This window comes from Muscardinus avellanarius (genome assembly GCF_963383645.1).
Source record: "Muscardinus avellanarius genome assembly, chromosome: 1".
NCBI lineage: Eukaryota > Metazoa > Chordata > Mammalia > Rodentia > Gliridae > Muscardinus > Muscardinus avellanarius.
Genome location: NC_137786.1, coordinates 148,963,979 through 148,978,871, shown reverse-complemented (window position 1 = coordinate 148,978,871; position 14,893 = coordinate 148,963,979).

The following is a 14,893-nucleotide window of genomic DNA, read 5'->3' as shown; positions in this document are numbered from 1 at the left end:
GTGTAGTAGTATATTGAACACCAGCCATGACTGTTTTGTTTTGTGGGCCATTTTTATTGTTGAGCACTAGTTCATTATACTGCAGTCTGTTTATCTATTCCCCTATTGATGGAAATTATGGTTGTTTTTTGTTCTTCTTGATTTCATATAATGTTGTAATGAATAACCTTTTCTATTAATATAATTTTTTACTTACATAAATCCTTCTGAGTAGGATGAATGGCTCCACATTCTTCACAATACTCATTTGAATTTTTTTATTATTACAAACATTTTAACAGGTGAGTATGGATATCTCATGACAGGTTTAGTTTGCATTTTAATTATTTATTTATTTTTTGTGGTACTAGGTATGGAACCCAGGGGCACTGTACCTCTGAGCTACAGCCCCAGCCCTGTTTTTAGACTCTTTTATTTTTTTTGAAACGGTGTCTCACTGAGTTGTGAAGGACCTTGCTAAGTAGCTGAAGCAGTCTGTGAATGGCGATCCTCCAGTCTCAGCCTCCTGAATACTGGAATTACACGAGTGAGCCACCACACCCAGCTGCATTTTACTTATGATGAACAATTTTAGCATCTTTTTGTTGCTATTTAGTATTCTTTTATAATTATCTGTTTAAATTTTTTACTCATAATTTGACGTATTTTTCTTCTGAAAGTGTTTTGAATTATTTTAATGTCTATGAGAATTGAAAATATTTTCCTCCAGTCTATTGCTTTTCTTTTTATTCTTTTAGCAATGTTCTTTTTTTGAGCAAACATCCCACATTTTTACTTTGAGTTACCAATTTTTTCTTGTATATTTTTGTGCTTATAGTGGATTATATCAGAAATATGCCTGACTCAAGATAAAAAGAGTATCTCCTGTCTTCTAGAGACTCAAATTGCTTTATGTTTAGATTTAGGTCTATGATCTAGTTTGAGTTAATTTTTAAATTTTTTACATGATAAAAGGTATAGATTAAAGTTCTTTTTTTTTCTTTTGCCCATGGATATTAAATTGGCCTTTGCATTTTTGTTGAAAATCAATTTCTGGGTTCTTTAATCTGTTTCAACGATCTATTTGTCCTTATTTTACATTGTTTTGATTACTGGAGCTGTATAAGATATATTAAAGTCAGATTGTGTAAGTAATTCAAGTGTATTCCTTTTCAGTGTTTTTTGAAGAACTCTAGGTCCTTTGAATTTCCATATGAGTATTAGAATTAAGTTGCCAGTTTTTATAAAACAACTGACTAGATTTTGACTGAAATTTGACTAACTGTGGATCAATTTGTGAAGAATTAATCTAAAAAATGCTGAATTTTATGACCTTTGAACATGAACATCAGTGTTCCATTTATCTATACCCCATTTATTTATGCCTTATTTAATTTCTCTCATTAATGCTTCATAGTGTTCATAATTTTTACCATATTTATTCATAAGCACTTTATTTTTATATTACAAATGTTACGTTCAAAATTTCTGATTATTACTAATATAAAAATATATTATTTATTTATTGTATGCTGATCTTGCATCTTTCAAACTTGTTAAACTCACCAATTATCGTTAACATTTTTGTGGCTATCAAATATTTTTTGCATGATCGTGTTGTCCATAAACAGAGCAGACTGATTTTTTTCTATTAGATTTGGTTTATTTATGTTTCATGTTATAGTGTCCTTACTAGACTCTCCAATAGGATGCTGAAAATAAGGAATGAAATGCCCCGTTCTTGATTTTAGAAGAAAAGTATTCAATCTCTTAATGCCAACTACAATGTTAAAGATTTTTGTAGATGTTCCTCATTAAATTCCTATCTTTTCCTTATATGCCAAGGTTTTTTTTTATCAGTTGTTTCATTCTGAATCCACTTGAGATTATCATGTTTATTTTTCTTTTTAATCTAAAATATGATAAATTATATTGATAAATTTCAAGTGTTGATCTACCCTTGCATCTCATGGGAAATCTCTACTTGTTACTGATGGCATTATTCTTTTTACATATTGTTTTATTCCACTTCTGAAAGAATATATATATTTTTTATATATTTAAGTTCTTACATATATCTGTATATATGTTGTGTGCTCTACACTTAGGAATTAGTTCTTTATATATGCTTCTTAACTATGATGCCAGTGAACTTTCATCACAACTAATATTTTTTCTTACATATGTAAATAGCCTGGCATAGTGGCATATGCCTGTAATCCCAGTACTTTGGAGATTGAGACAATAGTATTAAAGGTTTGAGGCCAGCCTCAGCAACTTAATGAGGCCTCCCAGCACCTTACTGAGACTTTGTTTTAAAGAAAAAAAAAAAGGCCTGGAGGAAGAATGCTTCTGGGTTCAATCCCAGTACTTCCCCCGCCACACATATATGAAAACAAAATGCAGAACTATAATAAGCAGGGTTGCATAGATGATTCTCTGCTACTGTATGAATTCTTTTTTAGACACTATTCTAGATTAACACAGATTTATTCAGTTCTTTGCATCAAATGTTTGTTCCAGAGTTTTAAACTCAAATTATTTAAGGCAATGAACTAGTACAATCATGAGCAACAGATTTTATCATGTAATAACAACAGGTAAACATCATAACTCCAAATGTTAGCTATGAAAAATGAAATAAATGTAATAATTATGTACAGCATTGCTTTATCAAGTCTGGTGAATATTACTTTTATTTTTAGGAAGAATGTAGGTGAGTTCTAAAGAGTTGAGGATAAAAATGATGCTGATAACGTTTTGGGGACAAAACTATCGTGGCTTTGAACCAAAGGAATCTTGCCAAAAATATAAGATCTTTGTTATGTTATTATTAGAATGCTTGAGGACATTTTATTATTTTTTTATAAATGCAGGGCTGTAGATATTTAGCTTGGTTTCTATTAACCATTTTATAGGATGCTGGTAAAAGACGAAATGGACAACACAAAAAGTGCATGATCTTTCTCAGAATGTTTTTATGAAAATGAAAGACTATCTTAGAAAATCCCTAGGTAAATACATAAAAATAAAAATGCTGATTGGAAGGAATGATTTCAAAGATGTTCCACATAAAGACAAAATAAAATTTTGTTGTGTCTCTACATAGATATCAACAGTAAATACACTAATCCCCTCATGAGGGATGGAATGTTCTAAATCTACATGATTCTTCTGCCCTTACCTCATCTTGTCCCATAGCAATGACCCCCTGCATGCTGGAGACAACATTCTGAAGAAGAATCAGGATCTCAGCTCTCCTGACAGTATTCTCCCTCATGAGTGTTAGGGTGCCTTGGTGTTAGTACATTCCTCGGTGGGTCAGTAGATGGCAGTATGTCTGAATCTAGTTTGCATGGTAGGGGAAAGCTTTTCAGTATTTTCCAAAAAAAATAAAGGTTTTAAAAGCTGCAAGACAGCATGGGGCCTAGTGCCTGGGCCAGGAGACTTGATCTTTATTTCTGGCTCTACTCCTGAATAAATTTGTTTGAATAGATGGAGATCAGCCACTTAACTTTTATGTTTCTTGTTTTCTTGACCTTGAAATTAGAATACTCGGCCTCTTCTCATCTCCCTCACAAGGACACTGTGAGTTTAATCAGACTTCAGAATCATTTCCGTTCTTTGAAGAAAGACTCTTTATAGATTTGCTATGCTATTTATAAAGTGGGTGGCAAAACTGATCTGGGTTGTTCATCTGAGACACAAAGTAAATAAACATAGAGGCAATTGGCAAGAAGGGTCTCTTCTATTTCCGTGCCATAAAATTTTGGTGTGTTTTGGTTTTAAGTAGCAGGATTGGATCTCAAGATGCAAAATAATTTATGTTACTTGGAATTAAAATAACTTCCTCATTGACATGAAACATGACAATTATGGCACAAAGCCAATAAGGCCCCTGGCCACTTCCCAATTTAAATATCAACTGTTCACTTGAAGTACAGATTCAGTCAGATACAGTAATTTCCTTCTGTCTGCTATTAAACATGAAAAATTTCCCACCAAACCTGGCACTGTGATTGATGTAGGATGGAATTAAAAATAGTGGAAAACATAGAATGATTGAACGATGTGACTAGGCTATGAATGGGGATACCATTTCCATTTCAAATTATAATCCTCAACCAAAGCATACTTTCAGGTGGCACAAAAATGGGCCATGGTCATATCATGTTGGGGTAAAATCAACTGTGGCATCTGATCTGCCAACCTGGCTCTGTCTACGCTCAATCCTAAGCAACTCTGCAGGAGCTTTGTTGCTTTGAGGCTGGCAACATGAATCAAAAAGGGATAAAATCAGTAATACAATTTCTAGACAGGTGGATTCTGACAGAGAGGAGTAGTGTATGTTTGGTACAGATTTCTATCTCTTCTTATCTTCCCCGAAGAAATTATATAAACACTGTATGCTACTCTATGTATTTTTGTAAATAGATCATAAAACTAAATGAATATCATGACTTGAATGCATACTATACCACATTTCTAAAAGCTTCCAAATAGTACATAGACAAACATTAGTGATGAATTCTTATAGTGTAATCAGTTGAGAAAGATTTTCCACTATCAGAATCCCACTGTCAAAATGTTAGCAAACAGGCTTTTTGGAAATCTCTTGTATAATAAGCACATATTCAAGACAACTGATTTTTGTGGTGTGCTATCTCATTTGTAAGACATGTCTCTCTAGGTGGATGGTGAATTGCTTGTTGTTTGAATGTCAGGAGGTTAAAATTTTAATTTAAATATGCATAAGTATTAAAATATGTTCAAGAGAATGTCACATCAACCTCAACCTCAAAGTACTAATTATGTTGTTTAGGTTCCACATTTGACACTGTTCTGACTAAACTGATATTCTCAGAATTCTAAAAATGCCTGTGATCTCAGTTTTATAATACATTCTATTTAAAATAGAAACATTAAGTAGCACTGAATTATAGGAATATTATTTCATAGTTTCAAGGACATAAAAGTCAGTGCATACTGCTTGAAGCTAATGAACAGTTATGGAGATTACAAGGCAGCACATTATTAGCATTGATATAAAGGAAATATACTCGGACAATTCTGTAACCACTCAACAAGGTGATTTTTTTTAAATTAAACATTTTCAGGAATGTTTAATTTAGGAATGCTGATTTGTTAATTGGGTGAGAACAAGTAACTTTCTACTTCTTAGCCAGTGTGCTTCTTTTTTTTCTCTGAAGCTACTTATTAAAGAAAAAAATTTATACAAAAGAAACTAAGGGGACAACTAAAAACTAGCATTTTGTGCATATTTTTATGTAGCAGCTAAGTGAAAAAGATCTACATTGTAGTACAGTCAATTTAAAGAGGATAAAACTTATTTAATTAGGCAGTAAACCAGAATTTATATTAAGGAGTCAGTCTTCAAGTTAACAGTAAGATGCTCATGGGTGTTTGTTGGTGACCTTGAAGCCCTGATGCATGAAAAATTAGAATTTATAATATTCACAGTATGGCTTTAATGTTATATGTACTTTATTATATTTTACTTAATGTTATTCAAATTCAGCTTGTGGCATTCTAATGAATCGTTCATTGGTAAGTCAGAATATTCTTTCCAGATCATTATTTTAAAATAATTCACTGTTTTCAAATAGTTTTATATGTTGGTACAACGATGTTCAGAGATGGCTTTTCTGACAGGCTGTATGTCATTTTAGTAGCTGCCTTAAGGTACCAAATAAAAGAATGTGTTACTGCATTTTTGTCATATGCATCCATAAAATAATTCTAATGAAAAAGTATAAAAATAAGGTTCCTTTGAAACGGCAGGACAGACAAGCCAGTAAAAGGCTCATGGGAGTGGAAATTAAGTTTCTGAATCAAAAAGGGAGAGTAATAAAATGAAGGAAAGGAGCGAGGTGGCGGCAGGCACCAGAAAGCATTACACTTAAAGTCCCTAAGTCACATGAATGTTGTTTCCTGGACTATCTTGAGTATGTGAAAAGGTAGAGAATAGATATAAGTAGACTGACGTTCTTCAGACTAATAAGTTCTCAAAAACTGAGAGGCAAAAAGGTCATAGAACTATGCAAATAAAAAGCTGCAAAGAGTTGTAAAAAACAAGTGATAGCATTCTATCAGCCACGGGTCTTTCTGTTCTAAGTGACTGACAATTCAGCTTCAATTGGATTAAAAGAATAAGACGTGGCAAATCGAATCATGAAAACATATAGCTCAATTGATTTAGAAACTACAATTATAATGGTTAAAATTCTCTTTATACTGTCCTTATCCTTTGTACTGGAACAAACCTTGGAATGCAGCCTGTCATGAGTGTACAATGCCAAAAGCAGCCTTCAGCCTCTCCTAGCCCACACATCAAGAGTATTTTTGTCCCACCTGACTACCAATAGTCTAAAAACCTCAGCATTGGGGATGGACCAAATTGCTGGCCAAAGCCTTTATGAATTATGAGGGCCAGAAAAACAGAATGCACCTACTAGCTAAAACTTGGATTTATCTGTTAGTCAACATATCCAATAAATAAATCAATATAGTGGAATCCTTCTTTGGTCCCTATCACAGTGGCCAAAAGAATAAGATGTGCCAGCAAAATCCTAGGCAATTTGAAAATTGCATAAGCAATAATGGCAAGCTAGTTGTTTCCTCTGAACAGATGGGTTATTATTATTTGAAGGAAGAAAAAATGGGTGCTGGGAAGCAATAGATTGCAGGGGAATTTCCAGATGTTTTCATGATTCAAAGCATAAATAAAGTGGGTAAGTGTCAGCATAGAAAGAGATGCATTTCAGCATTTGTAACACTAGTTCAGTGAAAGGCACAAATATATATATATATATATAATCTTGTATCTTCCATATATATTTGTGTACACACACACACACACACACACACACACACACACACATAATATTTAAGTTCGGGTATAAGGTAAAAATGTTTTGTAAATCAAGTTCAAACCTAAATAGTGTGTTGTTCTTTTTCTTCTTTCTTTCCTTCCTTCTTTCTTGTCTCTTGTATATGGGGTAAGCCTTCTACCACTAGGCTACATCCTCCAGAATGCATCAAGATTTTTTGAGTTTGTTTACCATGGTTGCACTTGTTTTTGTATTCTATAACACTTATATTTTATCAAATTTCCTGAGATAACTGTGAGGCAGTCTTATATTTCATATTTATCCATATTCTTATAATTGTATTTGGAGAACTTCTACTCAACTCTTAAGAGTTGACCAAGTAACACATATTTTAAAGACTCAGTTGAACTTCTTATTTTCAACCACAAAATAAATTACACATATACTGATTTCTAATAGTCTCTTGTAATATTTTTGGAGGTTTCTATCTTTTCTACTTAGCTTTGAGCTATTAGATGACATGGTTTATTCATTTTTATCTTCATTGTATGAGAACTTACAGTATTAATCAGATTCCTGATTAAAAATAAATATATAATTTAACAATAAAAATAATAAATAATAAATAAATAATAAAAATAATAAAGCTTCACTTACCAATTTATCTACTCAAATCTCAGCAATCTTATGTAGAAAAAAAACAGAAAACACAGGTTATATTACCTAATTCATATAACATGTGGCAATAACAAATAACTTGTTTTCATTTAATATTTGTTAAATATGACTCATGTGCTTTACATGAGATATCTTAGTCTTTACAACAAATTTGCTTGGGATGTGTTATTCTTTCTTTATTACATGATTATGAGTCGGAGACATTGCACCACTCTGTAAATTAGTAATTTGTAAAACATGGATTTAATGCTTTGAAATTGTGCAAAGAGAGATAAATATTCATAGGGAAAAAAAGGGAAAAAGAAAAAAAAAGATTTCACTCTGATTCTACTAAAAATAATTTAAAACTCACCAAAATGTAAAATCATATTTCAAAATGGAAGCTCATTATATATGTAAAGTGTCCTTCAAAGACCCAATGAGTAGCTAGGCATGTTGGTGCAGGCTTGTAATCCCAGCATTTGGGAGGCTGAGATAGGAGAATCGTGGTTTGTGGACAGCCTCAGCTACTTAGTGATGCCCTTTGCAACTCAATGATACCCTGTTTTGAAATAAAGAATAAAAAAATATGTCTGGGGGTATACCTCAGAGGTAGAATGCCCCTGGGATCCACCCCAGTACCGGAAAAAAAAAAAAGACCAAATTAACACAGAAAAGGTGTTTTTAGCTTGTTATTATTATATGTAATGGTTTGGATAAAATGTCCTCCTAGTCTTCATGAAAATAAAGTAGCAATGTTGGCAGTTGTTTTGGTTGCTGAAGAGGGGATTTGGGGGTGTGAAGCATTGAACATTACATATATGGTTCCTGGTCCTCCTCTTCTCTCTTCTTTCATATGAGAGCAGATTCCTGATCCCTTCCTCCCTGCTTCCCACTGTCACGCCAGGGGCTCTGTAAACCAGCCTGACATAGGATGAAACTCTGATATCTCCAAAACATGTAAGCAAATGAATCTTCTTTCCTCTAAGTTGTGTGGTCAATTTTTTGGACTACAACATTGAGAATGTAGACTGAGACATTTTCGATTATTTTTCTTTGTAATGATGCCTCTGTGGGCTCTTAACTACTCATGTTCACAGGGACTGAAACATTGTTCTGAAGAACTGGTCTATTGCTCTGTGTGAAAAAAAAATTGTAGAGAAGGGCTTTAAAATTTTCTTGAGAATAACCAGTAAAATAAATTATAAAATTACTCTTCTTTTTTGAAATATTTTTTCACATTACAGTACATATGTATATACATACATTATGTATATAATATGTGATATTTAATGGAGATGAGATTCCTTGACAGGTCAGAAAATGCAATAAAAATGGAACAGAGTTTTTAGTTCCTTTTTACACCATATCCTTGCTAACACTTTTTAGTATTTTTTTTCTTTTTATCTTTTTTTTTATAGGCGCATTGTAACCATACATCTTAATGAAGTACAAGATGGTAGAGGCATACATGCACAGATCACTCATTTAGCCTTTCCCAAATTCCTACCCCAAATCCTCCCCCTTCCTCTTTCTCACTTTTGGCTTAGTGATTGACTTTGATATGTTTGTAAATGTACATACATTAGGGAATTGCCCAGGTCTCCTCTCCCTTCTTCCTCAGATCACCTTATTTGCACATGTATGGTTTCTCCTTCTTTATCTAGAGTTCCTTATATGACCCTTTTTCTCCCTAGCTTCCTCATATTAGGGAGATGATCTGAGTTTTTACTTTTTCTGACTTATCTCACTTAGAATAATGTTCTCCAGTTTCATCCATTTCCTCACAAATGTCATAATTTTGTTCTTTATGGCTGAGTAAAATCCCATTGTGTACATATCTCATAGTTTTATAATCAATTTATCTGTTGATGGACAACTTGGCTGGTTCCATAGGTTGGTAATTGTGAATTGTGTGTCTATGAACATGGATATGCATGCATTAGTTTGGTAGTTTGGAAACCAACAAACTACCAAACTAGGTACCCGGAAGTGGTATTGCTGAATCATATGGTAGGTTTGTTCCCATTATTCTGCGGGTCCTCCATACTGTTTTCCTTAGTGGTTGGACTAATTTGCAACACCACCAACAATGTATTAGAGTTCCTGCTTCTCCACATCATCACCAGTATTTGTTGTTGTGTTTTTAATGATTGCCATCCTAGTTGGAGTTAGGCAAAATCTCAGGGTAGTTTTGATTTGAATCTATCTGATTGCTAATGACATTTTTATACATTTATTGGCCATTTGAATTTCTTCTTTTGTGATGTGTCTAGTTTGCTTGCTTATTTTTAATTGGTTTGTTTTCTTAATGGTGACTTTCTTGAGTTATTTGTAGATTCTAGATATTGGTTTTCTATTAGAAGAGTAGTTAGCAAATTTGTTTCTCTTATTTTGTCAACTCTCTGTTGAGATTATTGATAGTTTCCTTTACTGTAGAAGTGTTTATTTTCTAAAAAATATATTTGAATTGATTTTTAAAAACTTATTTAAAAATACCTTGAAGAAAATAAAAGGACTTTATGGGTCTTTTGGGAGAAATCATTTATACAATACTGCAACAAAAAAGGGCCATATCTGATCTGGGTATAACTGCTTTGTGAAGAAGTTTACCAATAGTTGGTCTTAGAAATTCTCACTCTCCCTTTGTGACCTAAGTGCTTTGGGGGAATCCTTAGAGTGAGGGGTCACTGCTGAGTTTTGTATCCCCCATATTTACTCTAATATTTTTCTTTCTATTTACTTATCAGTGTTTTCTTCTTGCAGACAAAAATAGCCTGACTTTGCATTTGATTCTTGGTCTTAAAGCATGTCTTATCATATATTTATCTCTGGCTCACAGTTAACTTTATAAGTTCCAACTTTATCATTTTGAAATGGCCCTGAAAACTGGTGAAATTTATTCAAACTCCTCATTAAGTTGTTGATGTTTCTATTCTTTGTACTAATTTCCTTGACAAAGTGGCTACTTTTTTTGTCTAATGTGGGTCTAATCTAGCAAAAATGAAAATGGAAGAAAGAGCTGGGGCACTAAAAACTATTTAAAGGTTGTTCCTGTATAGAGATGGGAACTTCTAGCTAGTAACTTTTCTCATTTCTTGTTTGTTTGCTTTCCTGCATTTTGTACAAAGTCTCTGTTCCTGATCTGTTCATATGTCCCAGGATTTCTCCTTGTGCTGGACCATAAAGAAGTAACTCAGAGTCCAGCATATGTTTCAAACTTCAACATTCCCAAATCCCAGAATAAAAGAAAAATGAGAGCAAGTTGGGTAGATAGAATGTTTGAAGAAGGAACAGAGAATTATTCCAACATCTGGTGCAGCAGTAAGACAGTGTGAAAGATAGGGTTGGAAACAGCCTTTGTTGAGAACGGTTCAAATACAGAAAATAGAATAAATTTGGGCTTTCAGAGTGAGCTTCCTCATCCGTAACGGATGTTTGTGAATATCTCAAAGACACTATTCATTTTCTCTTGGCAGCAGCCTATGGAAAAAAAAAAGTTTACAAAGGCTTTTTTTTTTTTTTGCTGCACCCATAAAAAGTTATTTTCAAAGTAAGTTATAAATAAGCATGGTTTCTAAATATCTCTTCTTTTACTTAGGTACCTACAATTCAAGGGCAGAAATAGTATTATTTTATAGTTGTAGATGACACAATAAATAAATTTAAAACTATTAATAATGGCTTAATATTGTTAAATTCCAAAGTTATCACGTTACTCCAGTGTCATTAAATTAGTTTAGAATAACTAAAATTATATATTAAAATTATATATTATTATTAATATAGAACCCATATGATATATTACTTTACTACATATTCATGGCTGTATTTCTAGGATAGTTCTCTTTACAAAGCAGTGTCTACAGTCATTATACTCTTTGATTATACTTTATTGTGCCTTATGGTCAGAGAATGTAAGTACATAGATCTTGAAGGCATATCTGTGTTTAAGACTAGATTAAGTCTACGAATAATATTATTCCAAGATAATTTTATGCCTAAGGAAAAGATAATGCTAAAAGTATCAAACATTTAAAATAGTCACCATGTTATTATTCCTTTTTTAATATCAAGTTTTCTAACTGAATAATACTAGTTAAGTCAACTTTGCAGGTCAATTCTAATAAATTTCTATAACAAGCATTAGCTCAGAAAGAAGGAAATTTGATACTAGTGTCTATTATGGGTAAAGGAGTATGATACTTCTAAATTCTTTACCACCCCAACTCAACACATCTTATAAACTACTGGCAGGTAAATCTCTGAAACACAATTTTGATGCTGTCATTCATTTCACCAAGAGCGTTTATTGGAAGACTCTCAGTCAAAATAAATTTCTCAGAAAGAACTTGAAGCAACATTTTTTAACCCAGCACTAAAATGTTTAAAACAATTCAGAACACAGAAGTGCTATGATATTGAGGCTCAAGCCTAATAGTTAAAGGATTGTCATGTTTTAGAAAATATTTCTACTTATTCTAACATTATTGTAGTTGAACCACAAGAAAAAAAAAACAGTGGCCTATTATGTTTTACTTTAAGAAATGTGTTCACAAACTCCATTTTTCTGGAATAAAGTCGGAGGTCAGTCTTTTCTGTCTGACTAGTAAACACAGAGATTTGAGAGATCAGTTAGCTATCTGTGAGGTTGTCAGTAACCTACCCAACAAAGTCACATGCCAGTGGGTACAAAGCTCTTCTCTAACACCTCAGTGTTCTTGTGTTCTCCTCCGTTTTGAGTCTTCCTCTAATGGGGAAAGCATAATGTACTGGTAAATAGCCAAACACTATGTCCATGCCCTTGTATACTAGCTCCAGAAACTCCAAATTCTTTATCATTTCATCTAAGTGGAAATAATAAGAGTGAGTATAGAACTTCATTACAATGTTGAGAACTGAAAAGTTAAATTTAATTATTGAGCCAATTTTTAGCACAAAGTGTAGCTAGAAAGGATATTTTTTCAACAATTTGAAGAAAGAATTTTTTAAGGTCATACTTCCTAAAGTAAATGCCTTTACATCTCCCTATTCCAGGTTAAATCACCTCAAATCAGTTATCTCAGAAAAAAATAACAAACCAAGTTCAAATAGCTGCAGTGGGGATTTGGTCAGAGGACATGCAGAAGGATAATTAATATTAGTAAGTCCTGTTATCACACACATCTACAGGAAGCAGTAGAAAATCCAAGCAAATAACTGGAATGAGAGACATAGAGCTCACGAGAAGAGCACTTTAACATGTGAACCTGAACAACTGCAGAGAGAGCAACTAAAAATCCTTTCTAGATTTGCTCCAATACAAGAAATCACAAGGTCACAGCAGGGTGTGGAACTTGGGAATCAGTGTAAAGTCCAGAACCAAGAAACAATGAGCACTACACCAGGAAGGGCAGATTAGAATATTTTATTATATTGTAAAGAACGATTAGGTCATTAAGATAAAATATAACCTTTAAAAACATGTAAGTTTTATGTGAACTATAAATAGATTTACAATAACTTTTGCCATTCTATGTTATTTATAATAGTCACTATATTAGGAAAACATTCATTTGGGAAAAGAAAGTAGGTCCTGCAATAATAAACTTACAAGTTAAGTTTAAAGTATGAATTATCTCTCATGAGTTAGTTTTGAAGATACTCTGAAGATTATTGTATAGTCAGGAGATCAAGATAGCCTGTATTTAATTCTTAACTTTTAAATATTCAATCATGAATTATGAATATTTATAATTTTTTGTGTGTGGTACTGGGGTTCCTGGAAGCCATTCTACCTCCGGGCTACATTCCCAGACCTATTTTTATACTTTTTTAAAACTTTGAAACAGGGTCTCTTAAGCCAGTGGCTGGCTTGGAACCTGCATGATCCTCCTGCCTCCAGCTCCCAAGCGCGGGGATTACAAGCGTGCACCACCATGCCTGGCTATAAATTTTTATTGTACGAGTAAAAATAAATTACTTTGAAAACTTAAAATGTAGTTGAAATATTGAGTTACATATATATTTTAATTAGTAATATTAAAATTAATAAACTCATAAAATTATCACTCAAAATACCATAATAGCTCTAAAAGTACTACAAAAATATTACAACAGCTCTATATGTGACCTTACTCTCTTGATTCTCTACTTTATTTTTTTTAGAAGATGTACAGAGAGCTTTTGATTGATTTAGTTTTTCTAAAACTGTTTTATTCCTTATCTATTCTCTCTAATCCTCTTATGAACTGGTGTTCCAACTTTCTTACACTGATTTTTTTTTTAACTTTGATATTCTTCTTTGGAAATCTTTATTCACAAATATTTTGGGTTTCTTATTTTTTAAATTGTGACCTAAATGCTTAGTATCTGAGACTGTTTAGGCTGCTATAACTAAGTACCATAGATCAGGGGGCTTATAAACAACAGAAGTTGTTTGTTTGTTTGTTTAGAAGTCTGAGATGAGGATGCTGAAATGACAACGTTCTGGTGAGGGCTCTCTTCTGGTTTGCAAATGTCCAGCTCCTTGTGTCTTCACATGGTAGAACAAAAATTAAGCAAGAAAGCTCCTAGACTCTCGTTTATAAAAGCACGAATTCCGTTAATAATTTATCTACTCTCATGAAGTAATCATCTCTCAAAAGCACCATCTTCTTATCCTATTAAATTGGAAATTAAGATTTTAAAATGTGAATTAAGGCAGGGGGAGGTGCAATGGACCAGCTCGGCCTGAGCACTAGGACCTTTGGGACAGGGGTCTTGGAAGGTGGGCAAGGATTTGGCGATGAGTGACAAACAGACACAGACAACTCAAGGATGTTGTATCTGAGTGTAATTTGCAAGGTAGTGGGCAAGGAATATATACAATATAAAGAAATTTATTACATCATTGATAACTTTGGCTTACATACTAGTTATTGTTTTATAGATTTCTATACACAATCTAACTAGGATACCCATCATTGCACATGTCTTAATTTGGCAACACATGCTGACCAGTTACTAGACTTGTGGTACAACATTTTTCCTGTATGAAGAGGTCAAAGCTATAACTAGAAGTTATCATTAAGATTTTTTTAATATTTTTCAAATATTGTAATAAGCTCTTTTCCATTATATATATCCGAGTATCTCTATCCATTTTATTTTCAAACATTGTAAAAAACCAAATGCAATGTAACCAGGGAGCTTTGCACGGCCTTCTTTTCCAGAAAGTAAACACCTCCTCTTCTAATTACCTTTTTATGTTTTTCTTCTGGGCATTTGTTAATAAACACCAAACTGGTCTTGCTCTAGTTAATTTAAAATAGGATACCTTTTTACCATTAATATTAACCCATCTATCCCCTATCTTTGTAAACTCCAGTAAATGGTGCCAATTAGCTTCTTTTTCCCTAGGGGGTTGCCACAGCCTATTTCCAATA